At 57.0% G+C, this 22,693-nt stretch overlaps 1 protein-coding gene and 1 long non-coding RNA gene across 10 annotated transcripts in view; one reads left to right on the top strand and one right to left on the bottom strand.

Moving 5' to 3' along the window:
* Positions 1-22,693, top strand: part of CAMTA1 (calmodulin binding transcription activator 1) — an 827,492-nt gene that overhangs the window by 586,449 nt on the left and 218,350 nt on the right. The gene's annotated exons all lie outside the window — the stretch shown is intronic.
* On the bottom strand, positions 16,462-20,061 carry LOC131505552 (uncharacterized). Its single transcript, XR_009258457.1, has 3 exons — positions 19,091-20,061; positions 18,188-18,396; positions 16,462-18,092 (listed from the first exon to the last, which is right to left on the bottom strand). It is a non-coding gene; the product is annotated as an uncharacterized LOC131505552 (long non-coding RNA).

Below are 22,693 nucleotides of genomic sequence, written 5' to 3'. Positions count from 1 at the left end.
CGTCCTCAGGCTCGTCCTAGTGGTGGGGACATCTCTACTCGGAGTGAGCCGGATCCCCCCAGATCCCAAGAGGCAGGAGACAGTCCACCACTGCCAGGCCTCCCTCCCTCCCTCCCTCCCCCCTTTCCTTCCCTCTTTCCTTCCTTCCCTTTCCTCCCTTTCTTCCCTCCCTCTTCCTTCCTTCTCTCCTTCCCTCTTTCCTTCTTTCCCTCCCTCCTTCCTTTTTCCTTCCTTCCTTCCTTCCTTCCTTCCTTCCTTCCTTCCTTCCTCCCTCCCTCCCTCCCTTCCCCCTTTCCTTCTCTCTTTCCTTCCTTCCTTCCCTCTTTCCTCCCTTTCTTCCCTCCCTCTTCCTTCCTTCTCTCCTTCCCTCTTTCCTTCTTTCCGTCCCTCCTTCCTTTTTCCTTCCTTCCTTCCTTCCTTCCTTCCTTCCTTCCTTCCTTCCTCCCTCCCTCCCTCCCTCCCTTCCCCCTTTCCTTCTCTCTTTCCTTCCTTCCTTCCCTCTTTCCTCCCTTTCTTCCCTCCCTCTTCCTTCCTTCTCTCCTTCCCTCTTTCCTTCTTTCCGTCCCTCCTTCCTTTTTCCTTCCTTCCTTCCTTCCTTCCTTCCTTCCTTCCTTCCTCCCTCCCTCCCTCCCTTCCCCCTTTCCTTCTCTCTTTCCTTCCTTCCTTCCCTCTTTCCTCCCTTTCTTCCCTCCCTCTTCCTTCCTTCTCTCCTTCCCTCTTTCCTTCTTTCCGTCCCTCCTTCCTTTTTCCTTCCTTCCTTCCTTCCTTCCTTCCTTCCTTCCTTCCTTCCTTCCTTCCTTCCTTCCCTCTTTCCACCTCCTCTCTCTTTCATCTTTTTTAAGTGGAAGATATTATAGCTTCATAAAAAATACTCCAGGCTTCTTGCTCAGTAACCGTTTTTATGTTTCACTGGGGTGAAATAGAAGCGGCTGGGAAATAAAGCGTTGAGGAGCCTGCTCTGTATGTGGGCCCTTGAACAGTGTCCTGCATTACTCAGACGGAGATGCCATGGGGCTTGCCATGAAAGGAGGCTTTGATGGGGCTTAGAGCAACAGGAGGCATTGTCATCAGGTTGACTCTCTCCCAAAGGGGGCATTTTTTAAAGTTTACTTATTTTGAGAGAAGCGGGGGTGGGGGGGAGCAGAGAGAGAGAGAGAGAGAGAGAGAGAGAGAATCCCAAGCAGCTTCGTGATGTCAGCACAGAGCCTGACATGGGGCTTGAACCCACAAACTGAGATTATGACTTGAGCCCAAGTCAAGAGTCAGATGCTTATAACCGACTGAGCCACCCAGGCATCCCCCAAAAGGGACATTTTGACCCACATGCTTCAAGGAAGAGAAATGAGTTGGTGCCTCAGGATCCCTGTCCCCCCAGGCCTGGGTTGGCGGGGAGCCGAGGGTGCCTCAGGGAAGCCAGACCCTCTGGGCACATCCCACGGGCACTAGGTCGTGAAAGCCAGGAGCTCAGCCCAGCCCTGGTGTCCCACCCTCAGCCACAGGGAGTGGAGGACGGGCCAGATACCAGGTACGGGCTGAGTGGGGCAGAGGGACCTCTGACAGTGCATGTGGCCCACAGATGCCACAGCCCCAGTGCCAGGTGGCCCCCAGCACTTGGTGGGGACCAGTGTCTTTGGTTCTCACAGCTGCCCTTGCAGGGAGCCAGGGCTGGGTGAATTCTCCCTGATTTTCACAGACAAAGAAACTGAAGGTCCAGGGGAATAAGGGGGCCCCAGAGACCGAGCAGACAGGGATGAGTCCAGGCTCCTGAGGCCAGGAGCAACACGGGGACAAGAACAGCTGGGCCCCAAGTGTTCAGAGAGGGCTCCTATGTGAAGAGACAGGTGAAGGACCCCACGGCATCACAGTCACTTTTCCAACCCTGAATTTCCACGCCCAGGGCAGCTTGCTGGCCTAGTGGGTGCACCTGAAGCCGGTCGATGAGATGAATCCAGAGAAGGGGCCATAGAGTGGGCTGGGTGGTCAGGGGAAGCTTCCTGGAGGAGGAGGCGAGCTCAGGATGGAAGGCAGTAGGATGTTCTTCCCTGCCCTTTGTGACATGTGGCAGGCGTGGGCCACGGAGCACAGCGACAGGAAGGACCAACAAGGCCGCGTGGGGTCCCAGCTCCACCGGCTTCAGTCTCACAGACCAGGCACCCACAGTCTGGGGAGCCCTCAGGACAAGTGTCCCAGACCCTGGTGTCAGTCAAGTGACTTGGAGGGAGTGTGTGGGAGGCCACACATGTGGGCTTGGGGCTGGGAGAGGAGAGCAGGAGAGAAGGGGCTTGCCCACCAGAGGTTACAGGTTCGATGCTGCCGTGGGGTCTCCTCCAGGCTGTCAAAGGTGGTTATCATCATCGGTATCGGTAAGAGTAACAGTAGCCATCGTAGGTTGTGGGCTCCCATGCCCCAGGGGCTACGAAGCCCCGTGCGTGCCCGTGAGGCCGGTACTTTGTCACCCCCAGGTAGAAATGCGGCTGGGGCACCCGGGGAACATGCTTCAGGGAGGCCCGTCAGGAAAGAGGAGCTCCCGGCAGATGGCCCTGTTGGTAGCTCATTGCAGCGGCCGACAGAGTCTGGAAAGAAGCGCCAGGTCTGTGGGGAATAGGACAGGGCTGCGGAAGGTGTCGGCGCTGAAGGAGAAGTGAGTGGAGGGAGCCGCACGAAGCAGGGGTGGCGTAGGGAAGGAGAGGAGAGGGCAGCGGTGCTTAAGGAGCAGGCACCCCCACAGGAGAGGCTGCGGGTCAGGGTAATAGAACAAAGCCCTGTCTTACAAGCTACCCGGGTGGGTGGGCGGGCGGGCGTTTCCTCTGCGGGAGCACAGCAGAGACCAGCGAGCCGGGGAAGGAGCAGGTGCAGAGAAGGCAGCTAAGGCTGAACCGCGGGATCAGAGGGATCACTCCCGAGCCACCTCCTCGTGCCGGTTCTATCCCGACCAGCAGCTTCCACTTCGTCCTCCATTAATGTGCCTTGAATAACATGATGAGAAGATAAGGTAGACACTAGGAATTTACGGTGCTATGCAAAAAATTGCTCAATTCCATTAAGATTTCAGGATCTTTGCCAGGCTGCACAGCAGCCCCGGTATTATTTCCTTCTTAGACATCTTTGCTTGATTGCAATTTATGATGCCGAGGCCCCTGCTGCACCCACCTAAAGCCTCCAGAAAAATATGGCCATCCCCCCAAAGCAGCCATTATTCTCTCTGAGGAAAGTCACTGGGTATTTTCCAGAAGATTCCCTCATCCTGATCTCCTTCTCTGGGGGCAACGGGGAGCAACCTGTAATCAGGTCTCCGCTGCTGGACCTTCACCTTGCAAATTTCAGTGGCCAGGGCAGCCGGAGTCCTCGGGGGAGGCGGGACACTCTACCCCCACCTTGTGGACGAGGAGGGTGTTGAGCTGAGTGGGGAGACCCCTCCCGGGGCCCACGGTTTAAATTCAGCTCCGCACTTTCCGAGCCACGGACTCTGGCCAAGTGAATGACCCTCTTTGAATCTCGTCCCTTCCTCTGTCTGCGAAATAGGCCCGCAGGACGTCTCTCCTGAGGTCACTGGGAGGAAGAACTGAGCTAAGGCCCACAAAGGTGCTCGTGTCCTGCTTGGCCATGGTGGCTCTGTTCATTACCTGCCACGACAACGTGTGGCAGCTCCTGCTCTACGGGATTGTGTGTCTGGCTGTCGTCGGGGAGGGGGCCTCTGAGAGGGTCTCATCCGGACCACCTTTCATGTGGCAAAATGCTGTCCCTCCCATGTGCCTGTGTGGCAACGGGCCCCCTTTGCTAATTCACCTGCAGCGTGGCGCTCGCTTAGTGAGATGGAACTTTCACATCCCAGCCATCGGTAGGCTGCCCGCTCCCCCGCCACCGTGTCCCCTCGGCCCCCTGCCCTGCTGCGACCGGCCATCGCCTACCCTGGCCTGTCCTGCAAAGCCTCCTGTGTCCTTCCGCCCTCAGAGGACTGAACTGCCTGGACCAGACTGGAAGGCAGAGCAGGAAGGAGGCTGCCACTCCTTGGAGATGGAAATTATTAATTAGCCTTATTATCCAGGACTTGTCAGTCTCTTAATCCTTCCGTCTGCAGAGGGTTTATGCCTCCGCAGTGTGCGTTGTCAGCTTGGCTAAGCAATTGCTTTTAATAGAAAGGCAGAACAATGGACGATACAGTTTGGTTACTATCTTTATTTATCGAGCCAAACAATCCCTGCTCCCCTTCCACAGAACATCCTTCAAAGACGGGAAGGAGGCAAAAGCTGCTTAATTTCCCCTCTAGATGGCTTCTAATGCAGGGCCTCTGTTTAATTAGCCTTCTCATGTAATCTTCAGTGGACACCCTGTCCTCAATATCCTAATCTCCTCTGGAACAAAGGGGAAAAGGGGGTTTCCAAAGCAAAAGACAAAAGTTTGCCTGAAGGAAACACTTTTCCATCTTGCTTCTGAAGAAGACTCAAAGGGCCAAGAGTGAAACACAGACGTCATTTGATAGAGTCGATGGGCAAGTCTTCGGTGACGAGCTCCATGTGTGAAGGTCAGGGGCTCGCTCGGGGCCCCAGGCGGGACCCCAGCTGGCGAAGCTGGCCGGCTCCGGCATGGGTCACACTCTGGTCCACAACAGGCCATCGTGGCTGCTTTTATCACCGTTAAGAGTGCAGTGGCCCTCAGGAGAGAGCGATTCCCATGCAAGACAGTACACACTCCAGACTCAGGGGGGTGCACAGGCGAGCACACGCCTCCCTGCTCCTCACTCCTCCCTTCCCGGCTCTCCTGCTCTCCTCCCTGTAAAGGGCTCTGGGAAGCCCGAAGGAGACTTCTCGCCATCCCCACCACCACTCCCACACTGGGCAGGACATCCTGGGGGCTTTCCGCTCCCCTGTTCCAGAGTCCTCCCTGGTGACGGGGAGTATTAGCGGGGACCGTACCTTCCCGGCCACATGGCTACCGGGGGGATGACGGCCATGCGCCTGCTCCTGCCTAACGCAGGTCCTCGTCGGGCCCGAAGCGAGAGGCACAGCGTGGCAGGGCGGCCCCTGTGGAAGTCTCTGGCACCGGCTGGCCTCACACAGTCCTTGTCCTCAGCAGTCCCGTCTGTGTCTTTCTTTGCTCGTCCTGCAGCCCTGCCCCCTTACTTCTCCCTCGCCCCTGTCTGCCCCATTGGGTCATCCCCGTCAACTGCTGGCACAAAATGCTGCAGGAGTCCTCAGATACGCGCCCCACCCTCTCTCCCCTCGCCCTGCCCCTCCTGCTCTTCCTCCCTCCCGTGCCACGTGCCACACCGAGGCCAGCTGGGGCTCACCCATGGCCTCCGAAATGTGAAATCCAAAGGTCATGTCGCCGCATCCTCTTTCCTGACCCCCCAACGGCAACTACCACGTTGGCCGCTCACTCCTTCCGGAATGTTCTCCCCTCCTGCCGCAGAGGCCCTCCCTGGCCGTCTCCCCCGCTGCCTGTTCTCCGCAGACTCCTCCCCTCCGCTTCCACCCCTCGATGTTAGCAGGCGGAGTTAGCAGGTGGAGGATCCATCCACACTGCCTCCCTGAGTCTTCTCACCCACTCTCACGGCCTCACACGCCAGCTCCAGGCTGAAGACGCCCACACTGGCACCTGTATCCTGACCTCACCGCGAAGCACCGGACTTTCACATCCAGCCGTCCGCCCGGCATCCCGCCCAAATGCGGAATCAGCATCTCAGCCTCCCCGCAGCCAAAGCGGAATCTGATCTCTTGCGCTCACCTTCCTGCCGCAGCGCTGCTCCCCGGGACTCGGGCCCACCATTCTCGACCCCACTTTTCCCCGCTGCCCTCCTCCCGTCAAAAATATGTCTCAGCTGTATCCCCATCTCCCTCTCTGCTGCTGCTACCGAGTTAGAGCCACAACTTTCTCCTGCACCAGTGTGAGTCGCTCCTGCACATGTGGTCCATTCTCCACAAAGGAACACAAAGGGCCACTCCCATCCCAAACCTCACCAAGGCTCATGCTTTCAACCAGCTTAGTAAGGCGCATGGCACTTAAAGTAACGGCCAGACCCTTACCAGGCCGTCGAGGGCCTGTACCCCTGACCTTTACCCTCCTCTCCCACGACGCTCTCTCCGGCCTCGCCGATGTCTTCCTGACCCTCACCTGAGCCAAGCTTGCTGGCCCCAGGACCTTTGCACCTGCTCTTCCTGCTGCCTGGAGGCCACCCTGGGCTTCCATAGTTGACGCTAAGATTCAGGTCTCTGCTCATCCGTCAGCTCCCGAGTGGGGTCCTCCTGACACACCATCTAACTTTCCCTGGCTCTCTGGCAAACCGCTCTGTTCCCATCACCAACATTGTATCATGAAATATTAAGATATACAGAAAAGTTGAGGGAATTTTGCAAGCACCCTAGACCTACCACCCAGATTCTACCATTAACATGTTATGTTGTTTTATCAGTTCAAGTCCTTCCATCCATCTGATGCATTTTCCATGCATTTCAAACTAAGTTGCAGACAGCGGTAACACAAGCATGTCAGCACAGGTATCGTTATCATTCCCCCGTGTTCGGTGTACCTACAGTTCTCCTCTTATTTTTGAGGTAAAATTTGCACACAACGAAGCAACTGAATGCACAAATGTCAAAGTCCTAGTTGAGGAGTTGTGATCAATGCGTGAACAGAACCCAAGCCCGCAGCAAGCTTTAGAATGTTACCATCACCCCAGGAACTCCCCCCATGTGCCTTCCCAGCTGGCTCCCACACCGTGGGCTAGGGTCACCACTGTCCCGATGACCGTCTCCCAGGGACTCGTCTTTCCTGCTCGAGAACTTCATATAAATGGACTCCTACCGCACGTCCTCTTAGGCGAGGTTTCTTTCACTCAGCAAAATCTCTTGTAATTCACGCATGTTGTTACAACCCCAGCGTTAGTCATTTCTTGTGTCTCATCCACCCCCGCCCCCCACCCCCGGCCCCATCCTTCGGAAGCGAGCACCGTAAGAGCAGGGACACTGAATTGTGTCTGTCGCTAACTCTTGGGCGTCTAGAACCATGCCTGGCACGTGGGTCTGTATCTGTTGGGTGGGTGTGAAGGGTGTGGATCCCCAGCCAGAAGGCAGGCTTCCTGGGGATGCTCCCCCGCTCTCCCGCACCCGTGCTGGGGCCCAGCTGCGCCCCGCAGGAACAGGCATCAGCACTGGGTAAAGACAGCGGGATGGACTCGCTCTTCAACGGCCCACCCCTCCTCCCTTCCCGCCTTCCTCCGTCCTCCCCGCCGAAGAGGGAGCACATTTGCTCTTCAGAAATGCAATTCAACTGGCCATGGTATGGGGAGAGGATGTGAGCCCCTGACTCACCCAGCAGAGGTGATTCTGGGGACGTGAGGCTTGAGACTTCTCCGTGAGGTTAGCTTGGAGGATTGAGAAGGAAATCCAGAGTAGAAAGGTTTGGTGATCCCGACCTGCTAAACGATTTCTTAATTCGGAGACAAAGTTCTCAGAAAGACGCTGTCAGTTCCAAAGATGTGGGGCCCCGTGGGTCTCGGCTTGCTCTCTTTCTCTCCGCTCTCCCATTTCTCTGCTGGAAGGAGGGAGAGGTTCAGGAAGCTCCTGTGCAAAGTCCCCAGCCCAGGTTCAAATCCAAGGACAGGTAGCAGGACACAGGTGCTCCGGGAGCCCACGTCCCCCTGTCATGTGGGGAGATCTACACTATGAATGGGCACCTGCAGTCACCCTGGGGCAACTTTGGGCACGGGTGGAGCCCTCACTGGCCTTGGGGGGCCCACCTGACAGCCTGACGGGGCCTCATCGCTCTGAGACAGGAGATAGAACCATGCCCATAGCAGCTACAGGCGGCCATCGCACACAGTCACTCTGATGGCAAAAGCTCGGCTCCACTCGGTGTGGTCTGGCACCTCGTATGTAGTGAGTATTCAGTTGGGGGCTGAAATCCCAGACCCCAGCCCTTTCTGCAGTGTGACCAAGCGGAAGAGATAATAAAGCCCAGTCACTCGTGGACCCTGGTCTCCATGTACCAGGGCCATCGCCAGCTCCCCTGTCCATGCTGCCCCCACGTCCCCAGTCCTGGGCCAGGTCGTGTGGGTGAGCACCAGGCATCGTGGGTGCTGGCCTCAGGGCCCATCCCTCTGCCCCGTCAAGAGGACCCGGAGAGGCCCTTCACTCAGGAAAGGGTCACCAGGCTCGCTCAAACCGGCCCACAGTCCCAGGAGGCAGAGAGCCTCTGCCCCAGGGAGGCCTGGAAAGGGCCGGGAACATCCCACGGTGAGCATGAACCCGGGTTCTGACAGCGTCCTCAGCTGGGGGTGCCAGAAGCAGAGGCTAGGCCGAGGCTGTGCAGGAGACTCTGGGGATGGTACCAGGTGGGAAGGACCCAGGACCAGGGCCTGTGGGGCCCAGCCCTGGGTTTGTGACGGCACGACAGTCATGATAACGATTATCATGACACAATCCCCTGAGCGCGTGCCTGGGTCAGACCCGATGCAAAACACTTTAAAATCTCCTTGAATGCTTGCCACATCACTGCACCACTTTATGACTGAGGAAACTGAGCCCCAGGTATGGGTTCATTAGTGACAAGCTGCTTTAGAAATTAGAACCCAGATTAGGGGCGCCTGGGTGGCTCAGTCTGTTAAGCATCCGACTTCAGCTCAGGTCATGATCTCACGGCTCATGAGTTCGAGCCCCGCGTCAGGCTCTGTGCTGACAGCTCAGAGCCTGGAGCCTGCTTCGGATTCTGTGTCTCCCTCTCGCTCTCTTCCCCTCCTCCACTCATGTTCTGTCTCTCTCTCAAAAATAAATAAACAGTAAAAAAATTTAAAAAAAAAAAAAAAAGAAACAGGATTAGAACCCAGATCAGTAGAACCACTCAGACCCCAACAGCACCACCCACTCCCAGCTGGGCCCTGCAGAGCCCCGGTCATGGGTCCTTCCCCCCAGCCCCCGGCCATCCCCAGAGTCTCCTGCTGTGCCTCTGCCAAGCCTCTGCTTCTGACAGTCACAGCCGAAGAAGCTGGCCAGGCCTGGGTGCATGCCTACCGGAGGACACGCCTGGCCCCGCTGACTCCAGCAAAGTCCCCAGGGCCACCCAGACTCGAACAGGCTCTTTCTGTTGCCTCCAATAAGCTAGCGTTTAGAAATTCTGCCCCAAGTTCTCACCCACCTGTTCCCTGAGCTCAAGGCCACCCCATGGCCCCACCCTCTCCTGACCCGTGCCCTTCTGCACTGCTGACCTCTCACCAAAAGCGCCACCCCTGTGGGCACGCGTCAGGCAACTGCAGCCTGTGTGTCACCCGTGTCTCCGTCACACCCCTCTCTCCAGGGTGTCGAGCAGTCAGCTCCACTGCCCCAGGGGAGAGGGGGAAGGAGGCCTGTCTCCACCAGCCCTCCTGGCAGGCATCACCATGCTGACAGCCGCCGTGATGCTCCCTGACGCACGGCTGCTCTCTGCTTCCCGGGAGCAGCTGGGGAGGAGATGGGCGAGCCGGGCCCACGAATGGCATGGCGCCTCTTCAGACCCCTAAGCCTATAAGGTTCAGTTGTTCGGGCAGAGAGCTGCCGTCGAGGGAGGGTCCCCGGGGAATGTGGGGCTGGCCAGGTTCTGCTGTCTCTGGTCCGTGTCACTGGCAGGCTCCTCGTTGCTGGGACCCTCTGAGGCTGTGGGTTGAGAGAGGTCCAGAGGAGTCCCCCTGCTGAGTCCGGGATCCCACCCCCCCCCCCACCCTGACCAGCCCCAGCCCCAGCCCCAGCCCCAGCCCTGCTTGATTTGGCAGATTCAGCTTCATTGGCAAAAGAGCCTGAAGGGACCCTGGCCCAACCCCCCGTTTGCACAGGGAAGCTGTCACCCAGGGAGTTGAGTGGCTTTCCTGGGGTCCCTGAGTTACAGGAAGAGCTGGGCTTGAATCCTTCTTCCTGACGGCCAGGCGGCCTTGGGGGACCCCCTTGGCAGTGGAGCCCGTGGGCGGTGGAGCCTCCCCGGCCTCCCAGCGCACAGCTCAGCACAGCCCTGGTGTGCGATCAGAGTGCAGGCTCACATCGGCCCCAGGTCGGGCTTAATTAGATCAAAGACGACTCTGCCGCCAGAGACAGAGCGTGTTTTCAGCCCCAGAAACAACGCTGGATTTAGCCGCTGCCGGGGTGCTGATCGCCTCTTTGTGGAAGAGCCACGCCATCACCCGTCCACTGCTGTGGCTGCTTGAGACGTGGCCAGGCTTTTGTAGGTGTGAAGATATTGTCTGCGACAGGGCGGCGGGCTGGTAAATGCTTAGCATCTAGGAAAAGCCAAACCACCTGGTGGGTAGCGGCCGCCAGTTCCCGTGGTGTAAATAATTCCCACCTTAGCTGGTTCCAAGAGGCTGATTTGACGTCGGTTGGCTCGCCGCATTCCCGAATAGTTAACCAGCGGCCCTCACGAGCCAGGACAAGCCGGCTCCCGAGCACCCCTGCTTTATAGTTTCAGCGGAGCACAGACATGGTAGCTGAAGTTGCAGGACTTGTCTGGGCCTTTCCACTCCTCGCCCAAGACTGAGGCTCCTGCAGGGAGTAAGCTGCCACCATGGAGCTTTCTAAGACCAACTGGGGCCTGCTTTGGGCATCTGAGACCTGACCTCCAAGGCAGTCTCTGTCCCCTTTATGAGTCTGTCACCCAACTGTCCTACAGCAGCTGATGAGCTCAGCACCCCCAGACTTTTCAGGGTCATGCCAAATGAACCCAGTCCTCCCCGCCATCTCCCCCGGCCCAGGGCAGCACCTTCCCAAGGCAAGGTCCTGCCTCTGGAAATCCTATCACTGGTCTCACCTGAGGGGGGAGCAGGGCCTTCCAGGCCCGCCTTCCCAGCACACCCAAGCTGGGGCTGTGAATCCCAGCTCTGTCCTCACTCCCCTGGGGAGTAACTTAACCTCTCCCTCAGGGCATTGTTGAGAGGAACAAAGACCCTAAGACTTGGGAGACACTCAGCACAGTGTGTGGCACCTAGTAAGTGCTCAATAAACGGGAGCTCGTAGAAAAGGCTGTATCGCGACCCACAGCCACTGTACCTCCGGTGTTCCTCACTTCCTGTAGTGCGTGCGTGTGCGCCGAGGCTCCTCAGCAATTATTGGCTGTTCGTCAGCTCCAGGCCACGCCAAGCCACAGCAGAGCCTTCAGGCAAAAGGAGAAATCAGTGATACTGCTCTTGTCTTTCTTTAAAATTCTGATATTTGGTTCATCATGGGTTTTTGCCTTAATTGTGATTTTTTTCAAAGTTGGCATTACAATAGCGTTTGTCTTGTTGGCGGAGAGTCTGGGTGCCCCTTTCCATTGCCACCCGGGGTGGGTGCCCGTGGTCTCACCTTCGTCCCAGTCCCGTCTGGGACGTGCACTGAGGGCCAGCCTGTGCTCACAAGCATCCCTAACAGGATGATTCAAGAAAACTCAGGAGAAGAAACCGAATTCAGATACTGGAGCTCGAGTGGCCCAGAGGATGCATGAGGACGGGATCTTCCATCCAGGCACAGGGCCTGGCCCAGAGTGGGTCTCCACCCCGTGAGTAAGGAGCTCTGGGGCGCCCATAGCTACGCCCCAGAGGAGGTGCCCAGGCCCTGGCCTGTCCCTGGTCCTGACGCTGGCCTCCTGCGTGCCGCCCATCCCTGCTCTCTGCTCTGTCTCAGCCAGAATCTTGGCAGTGGCCTTCACGTCCCATTTTCACACCCAGACCCGGCTTAGTGGTCTCAAAGCCATTTCCTCGAGCTGTGATCACTTCCCATTACCTCCCACACCTCCCCCAGGGAAATAAAACCCCGACAGCCTATGAAAAGAGAGTTTTCCCTTTTCTCTGGGACTCCGCCATCCACCATCTGACTCTGGATGCTCATCATTCAGCCCCGGGGCCCACTCAGGTGACCAGGGGCTTCCCACAGTCAGATCTGGAGGTCAGCCGCTCCCAGCAGGCTGGGTCCACGTGCTGGCTGTGACCTGGCAGGATGGGGCCGGGGGGCCTGCAGAGGCCGAGGGGGGACCTGGTCCAGCTCTTCACCCTCCAAAGAACCTACATCACCCTACACTTCCTTCCTCAAGCCTCCAGGGCCAAAGGGACGTGAGGCGAGGTTTGAACCAGGGCCTACACCTTGGCCTTGTCCACCCAGCCTTTTCCTTCTGCCCATTTCATCACACACACACACACACACACACACACACACACACATATACAGACACACACACAGACACACATACATATATGGACACACAGACAGACACACACATATACAGACAGTCACATACAGGTACAGACACATGCACACACAGAGACACAAACACAGACACAGACACATATAGACGCACACACGTACAGATACACCCTGCCCCCCAGCGGAGCCTGACACCCCTGCACAAGGCCCCAGCCACAGGACACTGCGTCTCATCTCCACGGAGATGGGGGGAGGGGAAGAGGCCCAGGGAAGTCCCGCCTCAGAGATGAAAACACCCCACGGAACGAGTGCCTCCTCTCTGAGATTTGCATGCATTATTTATCAACACCTAGGCTGCGCGTTTCTCAGAAACTAGCAAGAAAGGCCAACACGAGAGGAGAGGTTGCCGGTTCCGAAGGGAGAGCTGCTGCTAAGTGGTTCCCGAAAGCCCGGCTCCATCCCCGCCCCCGCTCCGCCGGCTCTCCCTGGTTCCACACCACCCACACCCGGGGTTTTGGTCCCGACCGACAACCCACCGCCTGCTGCGGGGAGGAGGCCGGCCGTGAACACGAGCGAACCGGACGGAGCGAACGGGCTGCTGCTTCAGTACTCTGGCAACCAGCAAGACACAATCCTTCTTAGGGCGGAAAACATGCTTCTGAAGGCTCAAAATCAGGCCCGGCTCCACAAAGTCAAGCGGAAGGTTTGGGGGACCGGGCAGCCCCAGAGAGGAAGCTGGTCCCATCTGAGAGCGCCGAGGTCCCCACTCAGCTCTTGGGCTCCGTGGCTGGCGCGAAGGATGAGGTCAGTGGGAGGTGTGGGGCCTGCAGGGAAGCCTCCGGCTTGCTCACCCCCAGGAGCAACCGTGGAAATCTCCGGCAGGAGTCACAAGCTTTGCAGAGGTGGTGAGAGGCGACCGGGAAGACACAAGAAAACCCCTCTCCTCCCGCGGTCCCCGGAGCACAGGGATGCCCTTCTGTGGTGGACGATGGAGCCCCGAGGGGCTGGGCCCGCCGGGAGTGCACAGCCTCTCCTCCACGGCCGGGCAGAGCCTGGACCGCATGCCTGCTTCCCCGTGCAGCGCCCCATCCTGAAGGCCAGCCACCTTTGCCGGGTCCTGTTTGCTCTCCAGCGTCCTGTGAAGTCCTCGGCCTCCTCTCCGGAAGAAGCAGGGAAACGGAAAGGCTGCCAGGACTCTGCCCTCGGCCTGGCCTGGGCCTCCCTGATTGCCTTTGTTTTCCTAGGCCGCCTCCTCCTCTCCATCCTGCCACAAAGGGCTCCCAACCTGCTCCTGCCGAGGCCTTTACAGAAAACAGAAAATGGTTCCCAGTCGAACACGAGTTCCCGGTCCGCAAACCCGAGAGCTCCCGTGTGCACGTCAGGGCTAGTTTCCCCTGAGTAGCGGCTCTCAGCTGCCACATTTACAGCCCGAAGGCCAGAGACCGTGGAGCCCCAGGGTGGGGCCCTGCCCGGTGGCCATATGATACTGCTGTCCCCTCCGTGACACCCAACCTCAGAAGGAGTGTGTCCAGGTGACAAAAGGGACCCCGGGAAGGCTTGGTCCTGGAGAGTTGATCACGCACATGACCAGCTCTCCTGTCTGACAGTTGCTGGAAATCAGGCCCAGGTGGACCCTGGAGACCTCTTAGTGGGTGTGGGGATTCCCTGTATTCAAAGCTCTGGGCTTGAGGAATAAAGTCACGCCAGCAGAAGGGCCAGAACGGGCTCCAGCTTTCCTGAGGCTCCGGGCTGGTGGTCTTCTGCCCTCGCGCATTCACTCGTCTGTTCATTCGCTCGTTCGGCAGGAGTACCTGTTATCTTGCGTTCCTGCAGTCAGCTCACCGTGCGCCTGCCTGGCCGCCCACACTGTAGATGTGCTCCGCGCGGGCCCCGGGGGGTGCTGGCCTCCCCACTGTGTGCAGGCTGGGGGATCGAGTGAAGGAGCTGCTGTCCATCTCCTGGGGGCCGGGAAGGGAGGGTGCGGCAACGTGCAGTTCGGACACCAGGCCACCGGCTGCTTCCTGACCGTTTTCCACCATCGACCTCCTTCCTTTGTCACCCAAGCCATGTGGCTTTGGGCATGTTTCTTAATCTCTTGGATCTTTGGCTTCCCTGTCTACAAAGGCGTGACGCAGGGACCTTAGAATTCATGAACTCGCTCCCGTAGAGCTCGGCACACAGTAAATGTTGGGTTCCTTTTTCCTCTGTCTGCCTGAACTTGGGGAAGCCTCTCCCCTTCTCTGGGTCTCAGTTTCCTCATCTGAGAAAAAAAAAATATGGATCCAAAGCAGTGTAAACCTGGGGCACCTGGGTGGCTCAGTCAGTTGAGCGTCCGATTTGGGCTCAGGTCATGATCTCACATTTCGTGAGTTCAAGCCCCACGTCGGGCTCTGTGCTGACAGCTCAGAGCCTGGAGCCTGCTTCAGATTCAGAATCTTCAGATTCAAGGAGCCTGCTCCTTGTCTCTGTCTTCCCCTTCCTGCTCACGCTCTGTCTCTCTCTCCTTCAAAAATAAATAAACATTAAAAGCAGCGTAAGCCTGACCCCCCTCAGTTCTGAAGTCTGAAGGCCTGCCTCCCTCGTCTTCCTCTTCTGTGCCAAGTTCTGCCCCCACCTCCCCAAGCTGCCAAATCTGCCCTCTCTGTCCTTGTAGGAACAGCCCATGGGCTCCCGTGCACACAGGAGAAGCCTATTGGCTGGGCCCCCTCAGTGATGGGGCCGGCCTGGGGGTGGGCAGTGACACCCTGCTGTCCCCAAGGCATGCTCCTGTTTGTTCTGTTCAGCTCTTCAGATGGCATGTTATACAGCGCTTTCCAGAAGGGTTCAGATAGACTCACAGGTCTTTCATGGGGGCTTTGTAGGGAAGGAAAGAGCCGGTGGGCCTGGTGGGACTGGTTTGAGGCAGCTCTCCAGCACAAAGCTGCAGCTAGAGGATGCACAGGCCAGTCCCTCGCATGGTGGTGAGGCACCCCAGGGGCTCTGAGATCCTGTGTGAAATGTGCTAGAGAACCCCACCTTTGGCATCAGCATTGGTGCAAATACAAGGGGTCAGGCCCTGGGCCAGGTGCTGGGGATGCAGAGAGGGACCAGGCAGGTGGTGGCCCTGCCCTGGGGGGTGCTTACAGCACACACTCTCATGGGGGCCCAGAACGGAGCGCTTTGCAGAAACAATTGCCCTGGAGTTTTCCATTTTACACATGTAGACTGTCGTGTAGAGAGACTCTGAATCAGCACGCGGCTTTCTAAGGCTGTTGTGGCAGAGGGCGACCCCCCGCCCTGCCAGTCCAGCCGTGCACACCCCACGGGGCTGGAGCCCCTGCCGAGCAGGGCGGCTCCCATGCCTGTGCCCCTCAGCTGACATCCCATAACCTAGAAGAGGTGGGGACCCATCCCCGCACACAGCCCAAGCCTGATCCCCTGAGTGGGAGGGACGTCAGGCACTGGCGTCATCAGCTTGCTCCCGGCTGCTCAGCACATGGGGGGACTGTCAGTGGGTACAGGAGGGCACGCGGGTCCCCGTGAAAAGTCCACACCGGCGGGTGCCAAGCCTCACAGGCCAGCCCCACTGTGCATCTGAAGGTGACGCCCGCCGCAGGTGACTGTTCTCATCTAGAGGTGCCCCGGGCTTTCTGGGAAATGTCAGAGTGTGCCGGGAGCACATCGCTCTTCCCCCAGACCCCGAAACGCACTGTCCTCATAGAAGATCTGAGGCCACGCTTCCCTCACCGCATTGCCTCGCGTCATATCCACTCTTGGGGCAGTTTTCGGGGCTTGGTTTTGTGCGTGCTAAGAGTGGGCAGTCACTATCTCAGGTGGTCCTCCAGGAAGCACATCAGTTAGCCGCCAGTGACACCAGGACCAAAGGTTCCGTGCCAAAGCAGATCCATTTCCTGCTGGGGTCGTACAGGAAGCCACTGGCCTCAGGTGCTGCTGATCTAGTCCTGAGCACCAAGTACCCGCTTCCCGAGCCGGGTCCTCAGACGTGGAGGTGGCCTCCTTGGACACTGCAGCCTGGACAAGCCGCCCCCCCCCCCCCGGGTGAGACGCTCACTCCGGGGAGACCCTGAGCCCTCTGGGCAGCGCTGTGACCCGAGAGCAAGTCAGGCCTTCTTGGTTTTAGTAGCAAAGACACTTTGTTCCCTCTGTGCACGTGCCTCTGACCTGACCGAGTGAGAACCCATCCATTCAGCCTCATTCAAGCAACCCAGGCTTCCCTTCTGGGAAGTCATTTATTTTGGGGGTTTTTGTTTGTTTGCAAATAACCTAATGAAAACTCCTTTTTTTTTTCTTTCCGAAACAAAAAAGGAGACTGTAACACATGTCCCACCTACACATCTGAAATCCTCCAAGCATTTCTTTCACATACTGAGCTTCTGTCTGCACGGCACCCTGAGAGGTTGCCCTGGCCACCCCCGCCTTTGCCTGCACCGCTCTGCACTTGACCGGCCCCAGGAAGAGGCAGACTGACTCTGTCCGCCATCTTTCCTGTTCATAAAGACATTTCGAGGAGGGTCTCCCAGTGCCTGTTCATCTTAAGGGCAAAGGTGAGCTCCCACTCGAGCTCGGGACTTTCACAGACACAAAGCAACAGAGGTGAAGGACGTCTCGGGCCCTTGCTGGGAACTGCCGAAAATAGGCCTCGATCTCCCGTGTTTGGGCTTGGAGCGGCCACGGGGAGAAAACGGCCCCTGGGTGTGCTCTACTGAACGCTCCATTCCGCTGTTTGAAATAGGACCTGCATGTGCGTTGCTTTGGTCATTAGTTAACGTATCTGGGTGTGGAGAAAGTGAAAGAGCTAAATAATTACAAACACTTCAGAGATGTGGGTTTTTTTTCCCCCACTGACTAAGGTTAAAATGAATAGTGTTGATCCGTTGCCCAGGCAGTAGGCTTGTTAAAGGAAATGGTATTTAAAATGATTTTTGAGCCAAAGCAATTTGGCTGCTCCGAGGCGTCCTTTATCTTTTGCTTTCAAGAGGATAATAATGTTTAAAAACGAAGTCACTCATACCATTTCCTGTCGGGAAGCCAGCTCAGTGATGGGCAGCTCTTCCTCGGGTTTGTTTACTTGCTCCATGATGGAAAATGCAAACTTAATGGGCTTCCTTCTGGAGAGCCCTCGGTGTTCCGACAAAACAGAGACCGATGCTGTGGTTGAATCCGTGTCTTCCGCTGAAGTCTCTTTCCTACATTGTTGCTGTGGGACATCCCCCCAGCTTGGTTTGAGCTTGCGAGCTGGAGGCTCATGGCCACTAGCTGGTTCCGGGGATTGAGTGGAGGGCTCTGTCTGGATGGAGCACTCTCCCATTTGGCTATGGGGCTCCCTCCCCAAAGAGAACATGATGGGTCACCCCCATTGAAAGGTGCTAAGCAAGTCTTCTTGGGTAGGGGTATTTCCTGTGTATCACTGGATTGGGTACAGCTGGAGCATAGGCACAGATAAGCTGACGTCGCCATGAGCTTGGGTAAAGGGAAGGAGATGTTCCAGTAGACCCGCTCTGCCCTGGGCTGGGCTGGGCAGGGCTTAAGTGGGTAGTGTGGCTTCTGAAGTCCCAGGGTTCTCTGCTCAGGTGTGCACATGACCAGGTGCAGTCTGCCCGCCTGCCTCTGGCTCACAGAAGCCTAAGGCAGCTCGGGAGGCAGGAAATGGGATGGAAAGAACTTTCCACGGCAGTAAAATGGGGAGGAAAACACCTGCTCCTCGGTGTTGCCCAGCGCCTGGCACACGACAGCAGATCTATTGTTCGAAGTCATTCTCTGACCTTTGTTTTATTACTGGAAAGCATAGCCTCCATTCTCCAAGGAATGGCTGGGGAAGAGTTTATCCTCTTGGCCGCTTCCTGATCTAAGTCTGGCTACAGAAGGAGCCCGTAAAATGTAGGAATGTGATGTGAGGATGTTTTGGGGAGTCTCCGGTCTTGTTGTGTGTTCTCTTTGCTCGGCTTTGGGGTCACGTGGCATCTGAATGGGGGAGGGTTGCTGCCGAGGCCACGGCCGTGGCGGGTGGGCCAGTGGAGACACGTGGCTTCGCCCCCGTGCCTTTGCACAGCACCTACCGGCCTCTCCTTCTCTGTCTCATGGGGATCCTGGCAACCAAAACCGTCCTCAGGCTGAGTGGGGTAATTTAGGACGGCCGCTGCTCCCTTGGCGCATTTTAAACACACTTCCAAACTCTGTTCATTTTGCCTTTGATGGGGAGGTGGCCTTCTGGGTTTTTCTTTCAAGAGATGCAGATTTAATGGACTGTGATTTTTCTCCAGATCTGCTGTTTAAAAAAAAAAAAAAAAAAAAAAAGGCAGCATTAAAAAAGCAACTCAGAATTTCTATTTACTCAGGGAAAAAAAAAACCCTGCTTGCTATTCAGGCCCTAGATTTTCCTGGGAGATTAGTGTACTTGCCTGCCAAGATGTTAGCTAAAGGAAAACACATTTGCTATAGATCAGAAATATTTATCCTTTTCTGGGCAGGAGATCCGAAGAACTTCATCTGAATGTATAGCACCTGGAAATATGAATGAATTCAATCTCCTGAGCTGTGGGCATCCTCCAGAAAGGCCAGTCACTGAGCAGGGGTGTGGAGGGGGAACAGGCAGTCTGTGGGAAGTTGAAGCCATGAGAGGGGTCGAGCCAAGCTGCTGGGCTGGGGGAGGGGTGAGGTCAAGGGTCGAGAGGCCCCAGTCCCAGAAGAGAGGTGGGGGACTCAGCTAGAAGGACAGCGGTGAGGATCCCAGAGCCTGGCAGCCTTGAATGGCCAGCTTGCTTCGTCCTGGGACAGAGGGCGTTGAGCCTGCCCTGCTTTGTATGTTCTTGGAGAGGGGTTGGGGGCCAAGGTTGGTAGGTGACTTGGGCCAATCCCACTCTTGCTTCTTGACAAGAGAGAAGGAACCCCAGCTTCTGTTGAGCTCCGTGCTGTCTCCCCAAAAAGGAAAGCCCCCATCCTTCAAAGCCTTCTAAACCTACCAGATTCTTCTTTGGTTGCTGCGGAAGAGTGAGAGACATGAGCTCATCAATGATAAAAAATCAAATCATTATTTCCACCCAGACAGCAAGCCTCCTGGTGAGAGACGGGGGACAGAAGTGCGCCCACAGACTGTCAGTTAGCAAGTTTTCACCTCTGGCTCTCTCACTCGTTGGTCCTTATGATTCGGATTCATTTGACTCCTGCAGCTGTGCTCTGGGTTCTTTGAGGGGAGGGTCAAGTTCAGGGTGTGGGGACAGGGAGGAGCAACAAATTCCCTGTGATGTCAGAGTCCCTTCTAAGATCTTTGGTGTTTGGGACCCCGTTTTCCATTCCTAGAAGTCATTTGCCCTGACCACCAGCCAGTATCCACCCTGCTTGAACACAGCAGGGCTTGAGTCCAATGCTGTAGGGCCGGGGACATGTGGCCTGTCACTCCAAGGGCCGGCAAGTTCTGGCGGCAGGGCAGGGGTGGATCATTGGCCTCCTTCCAGGCAGAGAAGGATCCTCTCTGGTCTCCAGGGGCCCCTGGCCAGGCGGGGAGGAAAGATTCGAGGATCTGCGCTGGGGGGTTTCTGCTAACAAGCGGTCTGTTAACCAGAAGCCCATAGCCTTTCACACGGAGCCCCTAGATCTCTTTCAAACAGAATTACTCCCAGAGCTTCTCAAGGATAAAGCAGTCCAGGAAAGACTGCAAATCCTGGGAATTTATAGTAGGGCTGCATGTTTTCAGTTATCTAGTTTGGTCCTGTTCAGAGGGGCCTCCTGGCTATAATTTAATCTCAGGTAGATGAAAGCTCTTTTCCTCTCCCACCAAACGAGGAGCGACTTCCTCCCTCTCTCGTGGGCCGGGGCCAGCTCTCTGAGACTCCCCAGGAGTCAGCGGGGCGTGGCCCGAGCAGAGCTGGCCATCCGGACCTGCGGGGACGACTCAGAGCAAACGCGTGGTCCTTGTCTTTGTTCAAGGTCGGCCTCAGACAGCTTGCCTGAATAGTCTGGGGCGTCTTTGTACTTGAAAAGCAGCCCCACGTATGGAAAGGTCCACCGGAGAGAGAAAGAGGTGTGTGTGAGCCAGTGTCGGGCTCCCTGTAGAACAGGGCCGTATGCGGGACACGAGAGCTTGTGTGCGTGACTTTCTGGGTGTGGAGCAGCCTGCAGACAGGAGCTCTGAGTGGAGGTGAGGGCATGGGTGTGAGTGTGTCAGCCTAAAGAGTGCACGGAAGGAAGGTGTGGCATACGTCAACTGGGACCGTGAGCCCAGCACAGCCTGTACTGGCTGCTGCATTTGGTTCCACGTGTGTTGACACACGTGTCCGGTCTCCCTGCAGCAGACAGGGCGGACGTGGACGCAGTGATGCAACACCCACTTGATACCCCAGTGATGGCCACCCGGCTGAGTGTCACAACTGCCGTGACATTTCCCTGGAGACTGGCCACCAGCGTCTCGTTCGTCTAGTATCAGCCGTAATTAAAAAGTAGTGGCTCGGGGCGCCTGGCTGGCTCGGTCGATTATGCGTCCGACTCTTGGTTACAGTTCAGGTCATGATCTCACGGTTCGTGGGATCGAGCCCCGCGTCAGGTTCCACGCTAAGCACAGACCTGCTTGGGATTCTCTCTCTCTGCCCCTCCCCTACTCACTCTATCTTGCTCTCCATCAAAATAAAGAAATAAACACTAAAAAAAAAAAAAAAGTAGGTGGCTCCGAAAATAAAGGTGGAGAGAGAGAGTGGCATCCTCTCCCCAACCTGTCGTCTCCTTTAGAGGAAGATGCTGGGGGCGGGAGGCGGGGCGGTGGTCATGCCATCCATCCTTCGGCCTCCCAGAGCCTGTGGTCCAGCTTTCCCATGAGCATGTTGACCCCGGCCCCACCTCCCAAGGCTGCTGGTCGCCTACATGGCCAGTTTGGTGCCCTCGACGTGGATGCAGTCCAGGACTCTCCATGCTGGGGATCTGCAGAAACAGTCTCTTCCTGGGTACGGCCTGAGGAGAGAAGGCATACTGGGCACCACCCCTGGGGCATCTAGGGCCAGGACATATAGCCAAGCCCACCAAGGCCACTCTCCTTCATTGCACTGAACAGTAAATGCGTTGCCTAAGGTATTCATAAAGAAGAGTGCCGGCAGGCTTGCCCGAGGCAACTCACCTGAAGGGCTCCCCGTAGGGCTTATCTGGCTGGAGTAGCTGCTGGGGCCCCTGCCCCCTGGAGGATGGAGCCCCTTCAGGCTGCACTCCCCACCCCATCAGCCCTGATGCTGGCCATGGGCGCTGTCCTGTCGATGAACGACGTCTGGAGCTGGGAGCCACCACCCCACTGCTTGTCAACAGTGCACGCAGGGACAAGAGCCCAGCCCCGTCTGCCCCGATTCTGAACCATTACTCTGCCCCTCACTCATCAGGGAAGCTCAGACGGTCATAGCCCATCCCTCAGAGTGAGAAGGACAGCCCTGTCTTTCCATGACCGTCCACGGTGCCGTGCCCACCGATAACCTTCTGTGGGTTCACCCCGGCACGTTGCTGGTATGATTCTGGAGCCATCACCTCCCACCTCATGCGGGCCTGCCATTCACACTTCTATTTCGTGAACATCATCACGTGCGTTTTCTCACTGCACCTTATCCCAAGGGGCTTATCTCTCTGGGGACACAACCACGCAAAGTCAGAGCCCAGAAGGGAAATATGTTCCACTCATTACTGGGGGTATACTTACACTGAACGTGGAATTTCTATCTGAGATTCCGCCTTAGCTGGTGTCATGGTCTTTTCTGGGAAGCTCTCTGCTGTGGGCTCTGCTTTTGTGCCTCTTCTTGCTTTTCCATCTGTTTCGGCACTGAGTACGAGTTTGGCGATTATGTGATGAGTGAACACCCAGTAGAACCCAAATGCCTCAGCTGCCCGTAGCTCCGTGGGGGTCCCCGTGTCCTGCAGAATCTTCCCTGAGGCCCTCGGGCCTCCAGCTCAGGGCCTCCTGTGCTGGCAGCCAGCCTGTGCCTCTGGAAGCTGCAGAGAGGCCTGGGAGGAAGCCAAGTGATCCCAAGCCCCTGGGGAGGAGACTGTCAGGCCCGGTGGGTTTCAGCTCTGGGTGAGGACACGGGGAGCCACACTGCAGAGACTGCAGGTTACTAGGACAAGTCCAAGGTCAATAGAAGCCTCAGAGGGAGGCTGCCAGGATTCACACAGCAGTCTCCATCCTCCCCATTGCCAGATGGAAGGAAAAAGCCTGGCCCCCCAGAGCCCTAGCTCTCGGCTTCCCTCTGGCCCCCAGCCAAGGACAAGCCCAAGCCCGCCTCTGTGCAAAGAAGTGGCCTTTGAGAAAGTGTGTCCTCTGCCCTGGGAAGGAACATTTGCAGTCAAGTCTGTGCATGGAATTTTTATTCCTCTAATACAGCCTGGGCAGGATTTAGTACACAAGTTCTCCAGAGGAAATGCATTCAATAAAAATTTGATGGGCTCCGGCAGCTCAGCAGAATCTCCTTACGAATTCCAAGTGTTTGTTTGGTCCCTGGCTTAGGCAAGAGCCCCGCTACGGCCTGCAAATGGCCTCTTTAGATGGGGGCCCTTGGAGCAGGACATGCCCCCAGTGCCTTGCTTCCCCAGTCTCTCCGAGA

Source organism: Neofelis nebulosa, chromosome 2 (assembly GCF_028018385.1).
Source record: "Neofelis nebulosa isolate mNeoNeb1 chromosome 2, mNeoNeb1.pri, whole genome shotgun sequence".
In the NCBI taxonomy this organism is placed as follows: Eukaryota; Metazoa; Chordata; class Mammalia; order Carnivora; family Felidae; genus Neofelis; species Neofelis nebulosa.
Note: the sequence above shows the minus strand (reverse complement) of the source record. Positions and strands in the feature narration are given on the sequence as shown.